The sequence below is a fragment of the Perca fluviatilis genome, chromosome 21 (assembly GCF_010015445.1).
Source record: "Perca fluviatilis chromosome 21, GENO_Pfluv_1.0, whole genome shotgun sequence".
Classification (NCBI taxonomy): Eukaryota; Metazoa; Chordata; class Actinopteri; order Perciformes; family Percidae; genus Perca; species Perca fluviatilis.
In genome coordinates, this window is record NC_053132.1 from 24936207 (window position 1) to 24957215 (window position 21009).

The 21009-nt window shown below is 39.3% G+C and overlaps 1 long non-coding RNA gene across 3 annotated transcripts; it reads left to right on the forward strand.

The window, feature by feature from the left end:
- Positions 1-5908: 5908 nt before the first annotated feature.
- Positions 5909-20136, forward strand: LOC120551317. 3 transcript variants are annotated; one of them, XR_005637858.1, is made up of 6 exons: positions 11272-11383; positions 11461-11527; positions 12125-12270; positions 17952-18045; positions 18155-18496; positions 18665-20136. It is a non-coding gene; the product is annotated as an uncharacterized LOC120551317 (long non-coding RNA). The 3 variants fall into 3 exon arrangements; XR_005637859.1 differs by lacking the exons at positions 11272-11383; positions 11461-11527 and adding an exon at positions 5965-5999; XR_005637860.1 differs by lacking the exons at positions 11272-11383; positions 11461-11527; positions 12125-12270 and adding an exon at positions 5909-5999.
- Positions 20137-21009: the final 873 nt, after the last annotated feature.

Below are 21009 nucleotides of genomic sequence, written 5' to 3' on the forward strand. Positions count from 1 at the left end.
ATTCAATTTTGACCTAGATGGCTTTTCATATCCAAAAGCATATGGACCTGCTCTCATAATAATGCAAGTACAATGCCACAATGTTTCAATTTATTGCTTTTTTTGTGTTTCTACAGTTTAAAAATAACTTCAGACCGGCCACAGCTGTAAACCACCCAGAGTTAACCGGCCTCAGCATGTCAGTCCTCAGCGGAGAGTTCATTGTCCCTACTTAGACACATCTGTAAATAGTCCTACTTTAGACTTCAGGGCATTCTGTAGTGCTAACAATCAATGTGATAATGATATGACATGGCTATTCTTTAGAACAGTTGTTGTCTAAACGGATTAATGAACTATACGGTTAATGTATTGCACAGGGGGTTTGTAACAGATGGTTAAGATATTTTGAGTCAGCAGCTTGCCTAATTTGCTCAACCCAGGAAAGTGTCTTATTTCTCGCTCATTTCCTTTTTTATACAAATTTTTGTTTTGTTTGCAGAAAGTAATTTCACCCTAGGGTCCCTTGCACCACGACCTTGAGCCAAACAACCCCCCAGAAGCTTTTTTCACCTGGGTCGAACATTGGGCGAGTTAGCTAGAGTAGCGTTATCAGCTGAATAGCTTAGTGCAGGAGCTAATGGATCCAAGAGTGTATCTTGTACATTACCCCACTAATAACCAAACTTCTACACTAGTACAAATAGGTTATGTACTCATAAAATGATGGATTGGAAAGTTTGTAAGTACACCAGGAGTTTATTTAAATAACACTTGCCTGTTGGCTTCTGCTCTCTGCTGCTACTGCTACCGGCAGTAAGACGAGTGGTTAGAGACGTCTGCAAATTACAACACCGAAAAGAGATACAACAAAAATATTTATTGATTTAACTTATTTTTTAAAAGTGCTGTAGTACAACTAGCAGGAGACAAGTTATAATTGAGGTAAGTTTGGAGACACTACGTTATTTAATCATTAAATTAATAAATACTTTTGTTGTATCTCTTTTCGGTGTTGTAATTTGTAGACGGCCCTAAGCACTCGTCTTACTGCCGGTAGCAGCAGAGAGCAGAAGCCAACAGGCAAGTGTTATTTAAATAAACTCCTGGTGTACTTACAAACTTTCCAGTCCATCGTTTTATGAGTACATAACAAGGTACCTCACAAGGTGATGTGTGATGCAATTACAGTTATAATGACAATGTTCTTTCCTGAGGCTATTTTGCAGCGGCACGGTGGCTCCGTCTGGTGCTTAGCGCCGCCCATGACTGATTTTGATTGTTTAAAGAAATGCCGTCAAACCAAGATTTTCTCCCATCCTGGAACGCTGTGGACTATCCAGACCCTCCTCCGCAGCGCTGTGGAGGAAGGTCTGGCAAAGCGAGACTAGCAAACACCTAATAATATCATACCGGATATTTAAAACAAACATGACTACTGTTAGCAATGCGATGAACTCAGATGGAACTCATGCTCGTACACAGGAGGGGTAGAGTACGCACAGGGGGGCAAGGAGGCATTTCATTGGTTCTTTCCAAGCCGAGTGCGAGGCAGTGATTGGTGGGCGTTTTTTTTTTTTACAGGATCCCAGTAGCTAAAGATGATAGATCTTTTTCACTCCTTATTCAGAGCTCATAAGTTCTTTATTGCTGTCAGGGTGTAAAGATAATTTCAAACAATATATAAAAAAGTGTATACAGGAAATAGTTACCAACCCTGCCTTTAAAGAGCAACAAGCCACCGAGGAAACATACTAGAAGCTTTTGACACAACTGGAACACGTGAAGGGAACCTGTGCATACTGAATGTTCATTTGAGGAGTCTAATGTATTCTGGATCTAAACTGTCCAATCATGAAAGATGTTGTTGTACTTTGTGTTGAAGTGTCCCCACTGTTCCTCGCTGAAAGACAAGACCATGTGTTCTCATACACATCAATAATAACTATGCAACAGTGGGATCGTCTTATCCTAAAATAAAGCTGCTGTAGTTTCACAAAGGCCTTTTCAATAACACTAAGGGAGTGTTTGCTTATGTGTAAACTACCAGCCCAGTGTTTGGTTTATCCGTCCCAGTGAAGAATCACGCTCATTATTTTTTTAATGGTACAAGAGGATTTCATTTGTATTATCACTTTGTTCCCATTCCACAACCTAGTATTTTTAAGTTATATGTTGTTTTTGTTCTTTGTTTGACACGGTCAAACATACATGTCACATGTTGGGCGCTAAAATATTCTGACAAACAAAGTCTCATTTAAATGCCTCTATGGATAATGTCATTGTTCACTGAACGAGTCAAAAGTTTGAAACGTTTTTGACATTTTTAATGTTAAAGTTCTAATGAAAACGTCTGAAATGGAGTTCTGTGGATTGTCCAGCGTTTTTTTCCAAAGCTGTGAGCCCCACAAGTGTTCACTGTACAGTATTTGGGTACAACCTTAGCAAAATTAACCAAAACTATTTACATATCTCAATACGACTAGACGTAAGTAAGTACATTTGTTTTTGTCTTTTGACTGGATTAAACCTTCAAAGGTGCTGTATGTGTACAGTGTGTGTAGCGCTAAAACAATCAATCAGTTCGTTGATCGAAAATATTGAATTAACCATTGCTGCATGTTTTGGTTACACTTTACTTGAAGGTATCTACATAAGAGTGGCATGACACTGTCATGAATGTATTATAAACAAGTCATAAACGTTTATGACATAACGCTTCTGCCATTAAGTGTCATTCGGTTTTTGTCATGACAAGTTAGGGTTCGAGTTAGGGTTTGAGTTAGGGATCGGGTTCTTGTTAGAGGATGCATACCCGAACCGAAACCAGGTTCGGACAGATATTTAGAAATGATGTTTGGGTTCGGGTCGGGCTCGGTCACATCAGCGTGATAAGGCATTAAACATTTTAAATTTAAAAAAGGTAGGTGCGTGCCTGTGTTAACGTGCGCTTGTTGCCCCATGTGCGCTGATGTGCATAATCTGTTGACATTTCCGAATGCCTTCCTACAAACGTACATGTGTCATTAATATGAGAAAAAACAACATTTTATCTGTGTCGGGCTCGGACATAAATATCTTAATGCCTGTCGGGCTTGGGCCAGGTTTGGTTACTGCTCTGTCGGACGTGGGCCGGGTTCAGACAGAAAAATGCGGCCCAATCTGCACTCCAGTTCATGTGTCATGACAGTGTCATGTGTTCATGACAGTGTCATGTCACTCTTATACCTTCAAGTAAAGTCTTACCATTTTGTTTACATAAAAAATTGGCGAACATGCCTTTATTTCTATCATTGGTGATTGAATATCTTTAGATTTTGGATTGCTGGTCGGACAAAGGAAGCAATTTACTAAGGGTTCACACAAAATATTAAAAAGAAAAATTGAAAGGAATAGGTCAACGTTTTGGAGAGGGTGCGTGTTAGGTGCTGCGCTGGAGCCAGGAGTGGATAAGCCTAGCTTGGCATAAAAACTGGATTGGGGGGAAACGTTCCTTCTCAAAAAGCTAGCTATCATGTTGAATCAGGTTTGATTACCCATACACAATGGGAAATGGAAAAAGTGTCGTGTTAGTAGAGTAAATCTTGACGAACCGGAGAGGGTGACGAGACTTGTTGTTGGCACCACCTGAAAGTTGGCAGGCATCCAGCAGACACTCCATGAATGCATTGTTAATTATTTGTCGCTTTATTATTATTATTATTATTATTATTATTATTATTATTATTATTATTATTATTATTCAATTTTTGTCTCAGTAACTTTTTAAATTTAGTTTTTTTACTATTGATCCATCTTATATTTGTGGCTAGCATGTACCAGGCAGAAGAAGCTTGCTGACGGAACAAACTAACAACCTGTTGTGTTATTCCAAATCATATTTGGCATGAATAGCAGGAGAGTAGGTTCTCATTATCCTGCACAGTCAAGACATGACAAGAAAAGAACGAATAACAACTGTTCTGGCTGCTCCTTTCTGTGCAGTCTGAAGTTTTTTTTTTTATGTTTCTGCATTTCCTTAAAACCCCATCAAACCCAGAATCAATGTGATCAATCTAATCTGACCAAGACAGCAAGTGATCTCAGCTTTTAATTGAATTATAATTTAGCCTTTTGGATACTAATTTTGCTCATTATACATAATGTAGTTGTTTTTTTTCTTCTCAGCTCGACTTAAAATTTGTCATTTCTTCATGGGATTACCTGCAGACTTCTCATTAAAGCTACAAAGATTCATCGATTAGTAACTATTAGATTATTTTGATAACCCATTATTCGGCTTGAGTAATTTTTCATCAAAAAAAAGGAAAGAAATCTCGGACTCCAGCTTCTTGAATGTGAATGTTTTCTAGTTTCTGCACTGCAACGTGACAGTAAACAAAATATATTTAAGTTGTGGACAACACAAGACATTTGAGGACGTCGTCTTGGGTTTTGGTAGTCTGGCTACCACCTGACGAAGCTCAATCTTTTAAACCTACATTCTGCCATTTTTTTAGTTTATTCTGAGCAGCAACCCCTTTGTTCTTTCACAATTATGTGCTCATTCATGTTTAATTACTTCCTCCAACTAATCAAAGTATTCTCGTAAGCGTAGAATCTGTCATTCAGAATCATTCAGAATATGTACTAGTGACTCGCTCGAATGACGGCAGCCATGTTGCGCCTCCATCTTTAAAATATTATCCAAAGAGCGACATACCTCCACATTTCGCCCTCTCACACCTATTGGCACCATGACGAATGCAAAGGGGAGATTACTTGCCAGGGAAGCGAAAAAGAGAATTAAAACGACAAAGCAACAAGACCAAAGTTAATATTGGAGTGGCTAGAACAGCTGCGTGTAAACGATGGAGATACTAAGAGCTAATTTCGGGTTTGGCCACCGTAGGAGTTAAAACGCGCTCGGAATGGGAAGGGCTAGAAAGTAATATTCAGTTGGTTGTCATATACAATTTCACTGCTAGATGGGAGAAATTCTTACACAATGTAGCTTTAAGATTGAACATCTGTCTGGGGAGTCTGCTCTGTATTTTCCACTGCACAAGAGGCATGATCCACGGGCATAGTTCAAATGACTCTGTACACAATTGGATAGTCCTTCAACCAATCAGACCAATGATCCTGGTGACGTACTTTGCAGTCGGTAGTAAGGCAAACACATCCTTCTTTTGTAGGAATTGTTCCAGGGCAAGTTTCTGTTCCGTTTTCAGAGAAAAGTTGCCTTTGAAATCTTTTAAAACAGCAGCGACAGCGGCATCAACGGGTTGCTGCGCTTCGGTGGCCACCATGTTGAATGTAAACAAAAAGCTGCTTGCCGTCATCATTGTGTTAAACCCGACAATAGCGCGCCAGGTGGATAAGCCAGTTTGTGATTGGTCCCCGCAGATTTGTAACGGAAGCAGGATAGATAAAACTTACAGGTTTCCAGCCTGAGGGTTTACCCAGTCTAGGGTTTTGGGTAACACTGATTGACATTTTCTGACAACTAATCCATTAATCGAGAAACTAATGACAACAATGAAAATAATTCTTAGCTGCAGGCCCTCTTCTCACCTCCGTTTGTTGTCACTAATGGAAAAGCACCGCTCCAACTGTCTCTGCTTTTACAGTGCAGACACTGCCGCACCAGTAAGACGTCTTATGTTCAATTCCAAAGTGTAAAAAAAGTGATATACATATCGTACTGTTTTTTCCCAAACAAATGATTAACATTCACGAAAATTCAGTTTTTATGAGGGGTATCTGTAGGGTACTCAAATATACATACTTACAGTATATTAATCCGGTGACCCTGTTTGGGAGCAACATTCTTACCCGTCCTTGACCTCTTCATTCATCGCTTTCACTTTTCCTTCTCCTCCCTTTAATCATTCAGTCTCTGCAGGAATGAGTTATGTTTCACAACAACAACAATAAAATGCCCCCAGGCATGGCATGTGGGTTGGAAGTTAGTTTACTTTCAGAGTGCTGTTTGATTTAATCATTCAACTCTCCCATCGGAAAGAAGCACTCTTGAGGTAAGCACCTCTCTTTTTCTGTTTATATTGATATAAGTGTGCGCCATGGTGCGTTTTGTTTGCTGTTCTGCAATTGAAGCAGTTAATGAGCCACTCAAAAGCTCATTCATGTTATAATGGGTGATGGTGTAATCGATCCGAATAGGTTAACATGCAGAGTTTACTGAAAGGCTGCAGTAAGTCTAGTTGTAGTTGAAGACGTGATTACTTTAAATTTACATTTTACACTTAAAGTAAAAGTAGCGATACAACAATGTGTTTAAAAAGTCAAAAAATAAAAGTCCTCCATTCAAAATATTTAAGTAAAGGTACATACACCAAATATACTAATATTGGATAAATGATTGGACTATTATATTGATGTTTTAACATGTAAGCAGCAATTTATTTTAGGTCTTATTTCAACAGTTGTATCCATTACTTTTGGCTGATTAGTTCAAATGTGTACTCACTACTTTTAACTACAGTTCAAGTTACATTTAATATTTCATCTAAACTGTCACTTCTCTGCCTGCATAACTAGTTTGTATCCACTCTTGGCAACTCATGGCTTTGAGGTTTAATATCCAACTGACTGAGGCCGGTTGGAGGTGATACATTTACGATTAGCATCACACCTATGTCTAATTGTATTTGGAGTTTTTTTTATCACAAATATGTGATTATATTTCTTTGATCTGATCCTAATTTATTTTTATTTGTTTGCATTAGTTGAGCTACCCCACAATATTTTCACATTACCCCCATCAAAAGCAGCCCCTATGCCTGGTCAGGTATAATCTATATGGTTTTCATATGTTTAGTGTGTAAAATCTGTATTGTACAGCTGCAAAGATGAATCAATGAGTTGTCAAGCATTAATTGATTCATCGGTGTGAGTCTAAATGATCTCACCTTTTAATTGAATTATAATTTTGCCTTTTGGCTACTAATTTGCTATTTATACATATGTCGTTTTTTTCTCAGCTCTGTTTAAAAGTGGTCATTCCTTCATCACCTTCTCCAGACTTCATATAAAGCTACAAAAATGAATCAGTAGTTACTATTCAATTATTTTGATAACCCATGCAATCATTCAACCCATTCTGAGTCATTTTTAATAACAAAAGAAAAGGAATGCTCTGATTCCAGCTTCCTAAAAGTGAATATGTTCTAGTTTCTTCACTCCTCTGTGACAGTAAAATGAACATCTTTAAGTTGTGGATGAAACATTGTGGACATTTGAGAATATCATCTTGGGTTTTGGAAAACACTGATCTGCATATTTTTATTTTATAGACCAAACAACAAATTAATTAAACAGGAAAATAATCAACGTATGAATTGACTATGAAAACATCGTACAATGACGTAGGCTATTGGGGTAGGGCAATATGTTAGTTGTGCAATATCTCATTGTGCAAGGGCTGTGCTACAATTATTGCGGAGAATGCAACCGACAGAGTTGTTCAATTAAAAACTGCCACTGAAAGGAGGAGTTAATGTGCTTACTATATACGTACGTGTCTAATGTATATGAGAGCATGTTTGGTGTTGCATGAGAGTATGTGTTGAGAGATGCTTATTTTCTGTATTGTATGTTGTCTTTGTAAAGCTGCGGAATGGACAAAACAAATTTCCCTAAAATTTAGTAAGTAAGGTATATCTTATCTTATCTTAAAATAATTGTTTGTTGCAGCCCTATAAAACTGTGACTAACTTTCCACCACTGCTCTTGTGTCAGACAGAGACTGTTAATCACATATTGACTAGTGAATCATATATCCTTAAATAATGTGCAAAAAACAAAGTACAGGCCACATCTCAATAACCTCCATCCCTGGAGGGGGGTGGCATTTTTAGGCCTTTATTTGTATAGGACAACTGAAGACATGAAAGAGGAAAGAGAGGGGGAATGACATGCAACAAAGGGCTACAGGTCAGAGTCAAACCCACAGTCACTGCATAGAGGAGTAAACCTCTATATATGGGCGCACACTCTACCAGGTGTGCTAACCAGGCACCCAAACCTCCACTTGTTTAAGAAAGGTGGTAATGTAATATAATGCAATGAAAATCAATAAAATACATTGTTAAAAAAATATATAGGCAGGAAGGCAGGATTAAAGCGGTCTGTTATTTACTGGAAACAGATGCCTTTATGAGGAATCCATTTCTCAGATGTATGGAGTTGCTGGGACAGTTTTCTTTCAGCGAGCGTCGTTTTGTTTCTGCTCTGTCAACACTTTGATATATTATTTTCTTGATTTATGTGTTTTATACTACTTTGAGATTGTATTGTTGAGCACCACCAAACAGGGCTGGCTCTAGGTGAGATTGAGTTTTGCCCCCCCCCCCCTTCTCAGGCATTCAGTACTGCTTTCATCTATTTATTCTCCTGTAGATCGACTTTTGTAATTATTCAATTCAATTCAATTTCATTTTTAGTATCAAATCATAACACGAGTTATCTCGAGACACTTTACAGATAGAGTAGGTCTAGACCACACTCTATAATTTACAAAGCCCCAACAATTACAGTAATTCCATCAAGAGCAAGCAGTGCGACAGTGGCGAGGAAAAACTCCCTCTTGGGAAGAAACCTCGGACAGACCCAGGCTCTTGGTAGGCGGTGTCTGACGGTGCCGGTTGGGGATGTGATGAACAGTGGCAATAGTAGTCACATTAATAATGGAACAGTGACTTCAAATGGTAGTCGTAGTAGTTCATTTCATATCAGTGTGCACAACGTCGTGGGTGTGGTTAAAACAGTGCGTCACCTTGTGCACAATCTAATAATGAGTTGAAAGCAGTACTAAGGCTATCATTGTCAAAATCCACATGGATATTAAAATCACCTACACCTCTGATTTAAGGACTAAAAATGATAAAAACTCTGAGAATTCAGCTAAAATTCAGAATACGGACCTGGAGCTCTGTAAATAACAACGAATATAATTGGCTATAATGTTTTCCATTATGGATGTTGAAGATTAAGAACAAGACTCTCAAACGAGTTATAATTTAGTTTAGGTTTAGGATTAATTAACAGGCTTGAATCAAAGATGGCTGCAACTCCCCCTCCTCGGCCTGAGCCTCTAGGAATTTGAGTATTAATATGACTGGGAGGAGTGGCTTCATTTAGACTAGCATATTCTTCATGGCCCAGCCAGGTTTCAGTAAGACAAAATAAATCAATTTTATTATCTGATATCAAGTCGTTTACCAATACTGCTTTAGAAGACAGAGATCTAATATTTAATAGTCCACATCTAATTTTCCTATTTTGTTCTATCGTTGCAGTCATTTTAATTCCAATTAGGTTGTTAAGTATAGCGCATCTTTTGTTTACCTTTGATTTAACCGATCTGAGCTGGGGGAAAGACACCGCGCTTATTAGACTATGAGTGGGCGACTGCTCCAACGGAAGCACAGAGGGGCGCGTAGCACTGCACCTCTGATTACCAATATCAAACTTGGGTTGTCATGGTTTATGACCGATAATAGACTCAGTCAGATTTTTTGATATGAGAGCGGCTCCGTCCCAGGTGGGATGAATGCCGTCTCTCCTAATCAGACCAGGCTTTCCCCAGAACGCCCTCCAGTTATTCACATAGCCCACATCATTAGCTGGGCACCACCCCGACAACCAGCGGTGGAAGGATGACGTATAGCTGCCTACATTTCATCACTAGTCAGGTTTGGCAGGGGTCCAGAGAAAACTACTGAGTCCGACATTCTTTGCGTATGCACAAAGTGACTCAACATTAATTTTAGTGATCTCCGATTTACGACCATTACCCCCTACGTGAAGTATGATCTTACTGTATTTACGGTTCTTTTTAGCCAGCAGCTTTAGATGGGATTTAGCTATATCAGCCCTCGCGCGGGGACACATATGACCGCAGCCGCTGGGGCCGCCAGCTTCACATATAGCTCTATACTTCGCAGTATAGAGCTCCCAATAACCAGAATGGGCTTCTCAGCGGGTGTATCACTGAGTAGGGAGAAACTGCGAAGATGCTCCGGTTTAGAGCGACCGTCATCATGTGCTCTCCCTGGTTTAGATCTAACGCTACGCTTCCCTCGGACAGTCACCCACTCGCCCGGCTGCTCGGGGTCTGCCGGGGGACAGCTAGCAGAAGCTACAGAAGCTACAGTATGTTGGCCCGCTTCAGCTACGTGGCGCTGGCTAGTGTTGAAGTCCACTGTTTACAGTGTATTGTTTTGTCATGTCACATGGCTGCAACGGTGACCCCACAAGGGGAAGCAGTTTGTCAGACCGCTGTTTTACAGTGTATTTGTTTTGTCATGTTTCAGGACTGATTGATGTAATTCCTGAAGAAGAGGCATGTCATTTCAGTCCACTGCTGGCAGTGTTTCATGTTTTATGTTTGATTGTGTTTTGACTGTCGTTTTCATCGTGTTGTTCATTAAACCTTTTGCTTAACTTTCAATTTGACCCAGCCTCTCCTTCCTCCTCAGAAATCAAATGAACACGTCTCTTTTAGATTCTTACACTAGCTACGGAAGCATATGATTTTGATTCCATGATGCGGAGCCGGGCCTCAAACTCACTAAGCCTTGCCTCCAGAGCAGCGAATATATTACATTTATTACATGTATCGTTATCACTAAAGGAGGCAGAGGAATAGCTAAACATTTGACACAGAGAGCAGGAGAGGGAGAGGAATTAGCCATTGCTAATGGCTAAGCTAAAGTAGCTAACAGCGTTTTAACAACTGTAAGATCAGCGAGGCAGTCGCTGTAAGGGAAGCGAAGTATAAGTGCTTGAGTAAAACAATTGTAATTCAAATGCAATCCAGGCAAATAGCCGCTAATGTAAACAATAAAGCAGAGTTGAGTAAGTTTTTGCTGGAGCAGCAAACTAGCGTTTGGAACACGGGAACACCGGAAGTGACAATACGCTTACCGTACACGTCAGCACGTCAGAAGCCCACGTCAGCGAATTGATTTCAAAACACTTTTGCTGGTTTATAAATCACTAAAGGGTTTAGGGCCAAGATAGATTTCGGATCTGCTACTACACTGTGAGCCACCCAGACCTCTCAGGTCGTCTGGGACAGGTCTACGTGTTCTCCCCAGAGTCAGAACTATATCTGAGTCAGCACACATGTAGCCTAGCATCATTTACTCCTCCCTCATGTTTTGCATCTGTAACCCGCCTAAAAGGGGTTAACCAGTTAATTGTATTCGGTTATTATCATTATTTATCTATACTTTACGTTTATGAGTGATGGGGGTTTTATTTTGAAAAATACATTTTATTTTGTGGGAAACCGGAAGTAGCGCGCTAAAATACTTCCGTTAACGGACATCGTTAGAAACGGATGGAGCATTGCTTCGGGTTCTCACACGAGTAAAAAAAAGATTGAGAAGAAAAGGTATGAAGACCTGTTGTCTTGCTAATAGTTAAATATGATTTAGTTCGTTATGTAAACACTTGTATACTTTGTTTTAGAAGTTGGAGAACCATCCAGAAATCGCTTTTATCTGTCCTGGATTCTCATACTGGAAATCCTTTCTTGGTGAGCTAAAGTGTTCAATGATTGCGTGTGTGGAAAAACCACGAGGTGGACATGCTAGCTCCAGTTAGTGATTATTCAAACATTTTCGGTTGTTTGAAGGAATGTAACATGATAAGACATTTATTTCATGGTTTAGGGAGAATTGTCAACTAAATTGGCATGTATTACAAAAATATGCTCTTGTAACATTTTATTTTGTGGTATATATGTGACTAAAGGTTAAAGTTACATATAAGAGAATATAAAATATCATTTTAAGCTATTTAAAGTGGTTAAATCAGCAAATGCTGAAGTTCATATATATGGTTTTCAATTAAAACTATTTCATTTATTTTGATTCAAAATCTAAAAAATCCTATGTAAAAATGGATTAAAAGCAGAAAGGAAAAGTTCATTAGTACAATGTGTTTTTATCATTACATTTCAATTGTAATGACATAAGGTTAAAATGGTATATTCTGACTTTAATAGTTAAAATAGCTATTGTTCTTCATGTGAATTATATGATATTTTCTGAACAGTGATATAATGTTGTACAACACTTCAAGAACTAGTTGATATCATAGATCCTGGACTGAACCTGTTCTATATATATAGGTCAGGTCTTTTCATGAGGCGAGCAGAAGTCCCAGAAGCTCCAGTCCTTGAATCATACCAGGTGAACTATTGATCCATAGATGGCGAGCCTTCCAAGGAACAGTGAACCTCCACCACAGCATTCCGGGAGCCTGTGGTAGGATCATGTCAGTTTAACAAACCGGCACCAACAAGATTTTCCTTTTCGACTATTTACCCTTGACTTTGACTATTTCCCTTTGACTGACTCAAATTTTGGATTGAACTCTGGGATTCTTGAGGACGACTCCCAAGGAATGTTTTCAAAAAGGACATTTTATGCTATTCTAAACTTAATTTGTGCCCATAGGTAGTGTGCACACAATTGTTGTAAAGTGTTTGAACTATTTTGTTGAACTAAAGAATTTACAAATTCCAAAACGCTATACCTGTGTTGCTTGGTTATTACTGTACTTCTCAGCTCCTACAAACCTAGGGTGTACATACTCTGAAGTGGGTTACACATCTTTTGTCGGGGAAGTAACCTCCGTAAATGTGCATATGACAATTATTCATCCAAGGTGGCGCACGCCATCGTGGCGTAAAAATGACGTAATATCCTGCCGGCGCGCCCGATTTATAGTGCGTGAGCACGGCTCTTTTTTTTTTTCAGCAGCGCGCCACAAAGCGGAAACAGGAGGCCTGAACGAGTTCGTCGACAACCGGATGCCAGGACTCTCAGAGTGACTGCAAGTCTGTCTTGTAAACATACTGGGTTAAGATGAGTTCTTTTATGGTGAATGAAAAGCTTGATCTGACGAAGTAGGTCATCCAATCAAATCGAAGCATTGACGGCAATGCTGCTGCCAGTTCTGCCGTTGTTTACCTTTTTCTTCTTCTTCTAGTCCGTAGAAAGAGCAACATTGGTAGCATTTGCTCATTAGCGCAACTAGTGTTGCGAGCAATAGTCACGGCGATCCCATGACGTCACATTTGCACGCGCCAGCTGGGCTGCGTCTAGTATATAAGATGCTTTAGCCCCTCCGCGGGAGCTCTCCACATACGTCATGGTTCGTTTCCGTCAATATGTGGCACAGGCTGTAAACTGTCGTCAACTGCCGAAAATTATGGAGATTTCCGGCCGTTTACGGGGATGAAAATCCCACTTTTCATGCAGTGTGAGTGGGCGCCCTAAGATGATCATATTTAATAAACACGTTTTATTTCGTTTGTCATTCTAATTCTATTATTAATGAGAAGTAGACCTAAGGGTGATACGGCGCCCCCAACACGTTTGACGCCCTCGGCAATCGCCTAGTTCGCCTATAGCAATCGGCAGCCCTGCCACCAAACATAACAAACAGTATTCCAGCCAATAACTGACAACAAGGATTTGGGGTTGGAGGTTAGTGCGCAGAAGCACGGAAGGGAGGGAGAGGGGACGGGATGAGGAGAGAGGGGCGAGCTAGTCTTGTTTTGTTTGAAAATACTTTGAACGTCAAGTGCCGTCACCCAACATCGCTTATAGCACCTTTAATGCAGGACAAATTTGGGCTTCAATAAAAAAAACGTTACCAAACAATGACAATGAAATATCGGTAAAAGAATGGTTAAATTGGTCCTTTTCCAAACTGCTCTGTAATCAAACATCATCCGGTCTGGGCTGAGAATGACCTCATCCGTGAAGTGCAAAAAAAGTGAGAGAGACGCAGATAAGCATATAACCCAAACAATATTTTTTATCAGAAAGGTGCAAGGAAGCAAGTTTTTTCTTCAACACTGCTGGCTGTGTTCTGCAATACTGTCATATTTTTCAGAATTCTTTGAGGTCTTTGTATAGATTAATCAATGTACAAATAATGATTTATTTATTTTTTATTAAAGAGGCATTCATTGCACCAAGACTTTGGAATGCTCTGCCTCCACCCTTACGGACTGCTGGATCTGTGGATTCTATTAAACATCAGTTAAAAAACCTTTTTAGACAGGTGTTCAGCTGACCTGTCTGCACTTTTTAGGTTTTTTTAATGTCATTTTAATTGTGTATAATGTTTTTAATACGTATGTGTAAAATCTGATTTCAACACCTTCAAATTGTAGTTCTGCAAAGATGAATCGATTAGTTGTCTTGTTGTATTAATCGATTCATCGGTGTGAGTCTAAATGATCTCACCTTTTAATTGAAATATAATTTAGCCTTTTGGCTACTAATTTGCTCATTATACATAATGTAGTTTTTTTTCTCAGCTCTGTTTAAAAGTGCTCATTCCTTCATGGGATCACCCACTGCAGACTTCCTATAAAGCTACAAAAATGAATCGGTAGTAAATAATAAATTATTTTGATAACCCATTCATTGGTTTGAGTCATTTTTCATAACAAAAGAAAAGGAATGCTCTGCTTTTTCTGCTAGCTTCCTAAATGTGAATATGTTCTAGTTTCTTCACTCCTCTGTGACAGTAAAATGAACATCTTTAAGTTGTGGATAAAACAAGACATTTGAGAACATCATCTTGGGTTTTGGAAAACAGTGATCTGCGTTTCTTTTATTTTTTTTATAGACCAAACAACTAATCAATTAAACAGGAAAATAATCAACATATGAATCGACTATGAAAATAAAAGTTAGTTGCAGCCCTATAAAACTGTCACTTACTTTCCACCTCTGGTCTTGTGTCAGACCGAGACTGGTAATCACATATTGACGAGTGAATCATATATCCTTAAATAATGTGCAAAGAACAAAGTCCAGGCCACATCTCAATAACATCCATCCTTGGAATGTCCACTTGTGTTTTTTTATTTTTTTTTGGGGAGTAGGAGGGCATTTTTAGGCCTTTATTTGTATAGGACAGCTGCATACATGAAAGAGGAGAGAGAGGGAGAATGACATGCAGCAAAGGGCCGCGTCGAACCCGCAGCTGCTGTGTCGAGGAGTAAACCTCTATATATGGGCGCACGCTCTACCAGGTGTGCTAACAAGGCGCCCAAACCTCCACTTGTTTAACAAAGGTGGTAATGTAATGTACTTCAATGAAAATCAATAAATGATATTGTTAAAAAATATATATAGGCAGGAAGGCAGGATTAAAGCGGTCTGTTACTAACTGGAAACGGATGCCTTTATGCAACACAGTCTCACTCCCTACTCATCAAATGTCTGACGCATGGCCAAGGACCCCTGACGTTAAGTTTCAATGAAAGAGGGGTACCTGTTGCGTTATTTTTCAATGTGGGGGGTCCGTCAGATAGACATTCATGTTAATACCTCACCGTAGGATATAGAAGAAAGAAAAAACACACCCCATTTAACTCAAAATCTGTATATCTGTAATCGGTATATTGGTATTTTTAGCCCAATAACAGCTGTTTTAATCAACATTTATTCAAGAGATCTTATCATGGTTTATATGTATTTCTTTTAATGTTGTTATTTCGGTTCATTTCGGACAGGGAAGCTGGTTTGCTTTTTTGTTTATTGATATTTTTAAAACTATAATGCTACATCTGTCAACATTTATTTATATGTTATGGTATTATTTTATTTATTTGAATAATATTATTTCGGTCTTATTACCGGTGAAATATAACAGTATGCTGTAATACAGAACATTACGATATGATCCGAGCTAGACGCATTGAAAGCCCAATGAATATCCCACAATGCAATGTGGGCATTCATTCACAGATTCGGACAGTGATCAGCGGGTCTTTAACGACAGTATCGCTTCAATGTACATATATATAATCAGTGGATTGGTCATCAGCAATAAGACCGAAATAATATTATTAAAATAAAGAAATGAATACCATGATAACATCTAAATAAATGGTGATAGATGTAGCTTTATAGTTTATGAAAATATAAATAATTCAAAAAGCAACCCAGTTCCTTGGCCGAAATAGACCGAAATAATAACATTAAAAGAAATACATATAAACCATGATAAGATCTTGTGAATAAATGTTGATTAAAACAGCTGTTATTGGGCTAAAAATACCAATAATAAAACTGTCACAGATTTCGACTTAAGGGGGGGAGGATGTTTTTTCTTTCATCTATATCCGAATGTCTATCTGACGGACCCCCACATTAAAAGTTAACGCCAGGGGTCCTTGGCCATGCGTCAGACATTTGACGAGTAGGGAGGGAGACTGTGTTGCTTTATGAGGAATCCATGACTCAGATGTGTGGAGGAGCTGGGACAGTTTTGTCATAATTCATTGAAGGCTTTTCTTTCAGTGAGGCTGTCATTTTGTTTCTGCTCTGTCAGCACTTAAAAAAAAATTCTGTGTCTATTATCTTTGTTCAATTTCCAGAATGACCTTATCTGTAAAGTGCAAAACAAAGTCAGCCAGATCAGTCTACCTCCCAGATGAACGCAGATAAGCATATGACCCAAAAAATAAATATTTTTATCAGAAAGGTGCAAGGAAGCAAGGTGACATGTTTGTAAAATGTCATAAACTCATTTAAAGTGCTCATATTATGCTTTTTGGCTTATTCCCTTTTCTTTATTGTGTTATGTATATTTTTTGTGCATGTAATAGGTTTACGAAGTGAAAAAGCCCAAAGTCCACCCCAAAGGTACTTACCATCTCCAACAGAAAACACTGTTCACAAACTGCTCCAAACAGCTCTATTGTAGTCCAGCCTTTACTTCAGAGACAAACGTGGTCACTTTGTAACACACGTTATAATGCTCGCCTAGCTGCTAGCGTGGCATGCCCTCATACTCTGCTTCTGACTGGCTAGTAGTCCTTACCTAGGTACTAAGCATGTGCGACTCCCAACAAAGATGGAACAGAAGTGAGATGTCTCACTCTGTAGCTAAAACGGAGAGCTCAACACACAGGGTGAAAAGAGGAGCTGCAGCAATGTGCAGTACAACAAATATGGTGTTTTTTTTATTAAACCATACAAACCTATTCTGGTACAACCTCTAAATACAATTGTGAACCTGAAAATGCCCAAAATATGAGCACTTTAAATTAGAACATTAAGAACTTAAGAATATTTTAGGTTATTTGAACAAATATTACAATAAAGACAGGCGGATTAAAATACACCAATCTAAAAGTTATTTACCTGACAGTTTCCACGATCTTTAGCTCAGTATGACATTAGGTAAGCCTTGCTGAGAGACAGTACAGGGGCCCTCCATTACAGTTTTTCTGAATTGCTAAAACGCTATTAAACCCCATTCTGTGATCCAAATGCTCAGCGGCCTAAACCCAGTTGTCATTGTTTACACACGACTCAAAATTGTACACACATATCTCTACTGAGGTGATCAAACCAATCCTAGAGAATATAAGCCAGTTCAAAGTGCACAGGAGCAATACATTTTAGTGTAGTCATTTGCTTTCATTTCGTTTTCTTTGTTCTTTGGCCTTTTGCAATTGGGCTTCTGTATTGTTCTACAAGTGCCTACAGTACAGTAATATATAGACATTCAATATTGTAGTACTTGGACTACTTGCAGTGCACTGTACAAGTTGTGACTTTCTGTTTTCATTGCAAAATGTGTGTTACTGTACTACATAAATTACAGTAAACACATTTTTTCCCCTGTAACTACATGCCCTGGACAGTGTTCTCGAATTGTTTTGAGGTAATGTCTAATGAATGCTCAGTAATTTTACTGAGCATTACTTTAATTTAGTTATTGACTGTCTGTGTGTCTGATCTGAGAGCATTGTTTGATTTTGCCAGCTGAGTCAGGTGTTTTGTGAATATAGTTTGAGAATTTGGTTTTTGTGTTGACAGTTTTGAGAAAAGGTGGGGTGAGGGTTTCAAGAATTGTATCTTAGCAATCAAGAGAAACTCTAAAATATCCCTATATCTTTTTTTCCTCCCTTCTTTTAGTTTCTGAAGACTTCCAAGATGTCCTCCCTCTGGTTGTATCTGACTCTGCTCTATGCTGCCAGTTTTGTACAAAACAGAGCCTCATCAGATCAAGGTATTTCATATTGATTTTAACCAGAAACAAATATGTTGTATATTGTTAATAAATAATGAAGTAATAAAAAAAGGAAATCACATCATTTATTGCCCCTTTTTCCATCCAGCAGTGACAATGAAGTGCAACGAAACAGTGGAAGTTAAAGCTGGAGAAATGGCGACACTAAACTGCACTATAATATATATAGTTAATTCAAACCTCTGTAAATGTTTAAGTTATTCCTGGAATAACGCCCATGGCAGCATACCATGTGGCTTGATGCAATACAACTGTGAATGGGATAATGAGACTTATATGTCGCTCACCATCTCAAATGTCACGACAAATGAAAATTACACCGCTAACATACACACAGACTGCGGTCGGGCTACATCATCTCCTATAGAAGTACAACTTATCCAGCTTGGCAACGGTGAGCGCATGGAGGATTCCAACAGCACCCATGATGGTGAGTAGCTTCTGGTGCCTTAAAGTATTTTAAATGTTTTTATTTTTTTATGTGAGTGAGTGTTTGTGTGAATCATTATCCATTTATATAAACTGAAAGTTTTGTTTGCACATACAGGACAAATTTGATTTAATCCACGTTATATAAGTATTATTTTTTTCTTGCCAGGTGAAGCCATGTCAATACATGTGCCAGCCATGTTTTGTGGCATTTTCGTCATCTTCATTGTTTCGGGCATTTTTTATATCCTGTTTAGAATTAATAGAGGCAGAGAAATAAGGAAACGCATCAAGAAGAAAAAGACTCCTGAAGCCCACAGTGGCATGGACACTGCACCAGGGAGTCAAGTCCCACTGATTGCCTGACAAAATTTGAAATTTGTGTTTCACCATCTGTGGGTATGTTACAAATATTTCTTGTTCATAAGTTTTTCCCTCAACACTGCTGGCTGTGCTCTGCCATACTGTCAAAAAGACTTTGGAATGTTCTGCCTCCACCGTTATGGACTGCTGTATGTGTGGATTCTTTCAACATCAGTTAAAAACCCACCTTTTTAGACAGGTGTTCAGCTGACCTGTCTGCACTTTTTTTGTTTTTTATGTAATTTTAATTGTGTATAATGTTTTTAATATGCAATATGTATGTGTTTTTATGTCATTGTAAAGCACTTTGGGATTTCATCTGTAAAAAGCTCTTCGTGAATACATTTTACTTACTTACTTTTGTTGTAGTACTCCTCAATACCTAATACCTAATATTGGTTCCCCTTTGATGTCATCAGGGTTATCTTAGCTCGGGCTTGGAGACTACAAAACATATAATGGAAAGCCTGCGTTACAAGCTTTGGCATGGTCTTTGAAAAACTTGGGCATTTATCAGGCAGCGGAAGGCTAATAAAAGGGAAAATGAAGGGTCCAGCATTTTTGGTGCTTGACTGTAAGATTAGTGGACGTAGCAGCAATGACATTACCCATTGGCTTGTGGACTGCCAACAACCCTTCTATAGAGTCATCCAGTGGAGATTTACCTGCTGGTAAACATGGACATGCATGTATGGAAGTACAGAAAATCTGCAAACTTTCCCTTAAGTTACAGCTAACGCTAGTGGTAGCTGGCTAGCTTGGTTGGCACAAGACATCTTTAGGCAACAAAAATGTTCTTATTTGATGAAAGGAAAACACACAGTGAGAGGGTCAAAGTTCAACATAGAAACATAGACAACACTTCAAACAATTTCACAGCTTTTTTAATGTACACAGTGCCATGGTTAGCATTGCTAAGCCTCTGTCCTGATTAACAGGTTGACGTAGCCACACCCCTAAAGCATCACCTGCTTTATCGTCTATTTTTAAATAAATGGAACAGTAGGCCCGTTCGACATGAGCCAGGCCGGTGCAGAATCGATCACCGGCGATTGCTGCCCAATGCATGCCGGTTAGATTGTGTACGACTTCGTCCCGACTTGCTCGGACGTCATGCACACATTGGCAACGATAACCTCACGGGATCAAGGCGGTCGCAGTTTTGAGAGGCAGGCAATGCAGTTGCTTTTCACCGACTGCTAGACCCAGGTGGACCCAGGGTATGCTGGGAAACGCTCTCAGCTGATCTAACAGCTGATTGGTTCTTAATCAACTCAACATGATGACGTTTCATATAAACTTTTTATTGTTTTTGAATTGGAGGGATTTGAATTGCCATGTGCCATTTCATTTAAAGGCTTATTCTGCAACGAACACATGTAGTGTGGCTGATACTTACGTTTAGAAGTCAGATTACAGATCATCCACAGTATGTTGTCTATTAACATTGGCAACAGATCGCATGTAGAGCATTTCGACAGCTACTCTGTCATAATAAAAACCACTGGAGACTGTGTACTAGCTGATATATGGTCTGATAAAATTGTATTAAATTGGAATCAGACCTAACAGGATGTGAGTGTTTCTGTGACTTCCTGTTCAGCCCGAAGGCTGCTAGAAATTGTGAGGGTAGGAACGAAAACTGACCGGTAGATCGAGAGCTTTGCCTTCTGGCTCAGCTCTCTTTTCGTCACAACGGTGTGATAAATTGAATGTAATACTGCACCCGATGCGCCGATTCTCCGACCAATCTCCCGCTCCATTGTCCCCTCACTCGCGAACAAGACACCAAGGTATTTGAACTCCTTCACTTGGGGTAAGGACTCATTCCCTACCTGGAGTTGGCGCTCCATTGGTTTCCTGCTGAGAACCATGGCCTCAGATTTAGAGGTACTGATCCTCATTCCAGCCGCTTCACACTCGGCTGCGAACCGATCCATTGAGTGCTGAAGGTCACAGGCTGATGATGCCATCAGGACCACATCATCTGCAAAGAGCAGCGATGAGATCCCCAGCACACCGAACTGCAACCCCTCCCCACCCCAACTACGCCTTGATATCCTGTCCATAAATATTACAAACAGGATTGGTGACAAAGCGCAGCCTGGCGGAGGCCAACCCTCACCTGAAACGAGTCCGACTTTCTGCCGA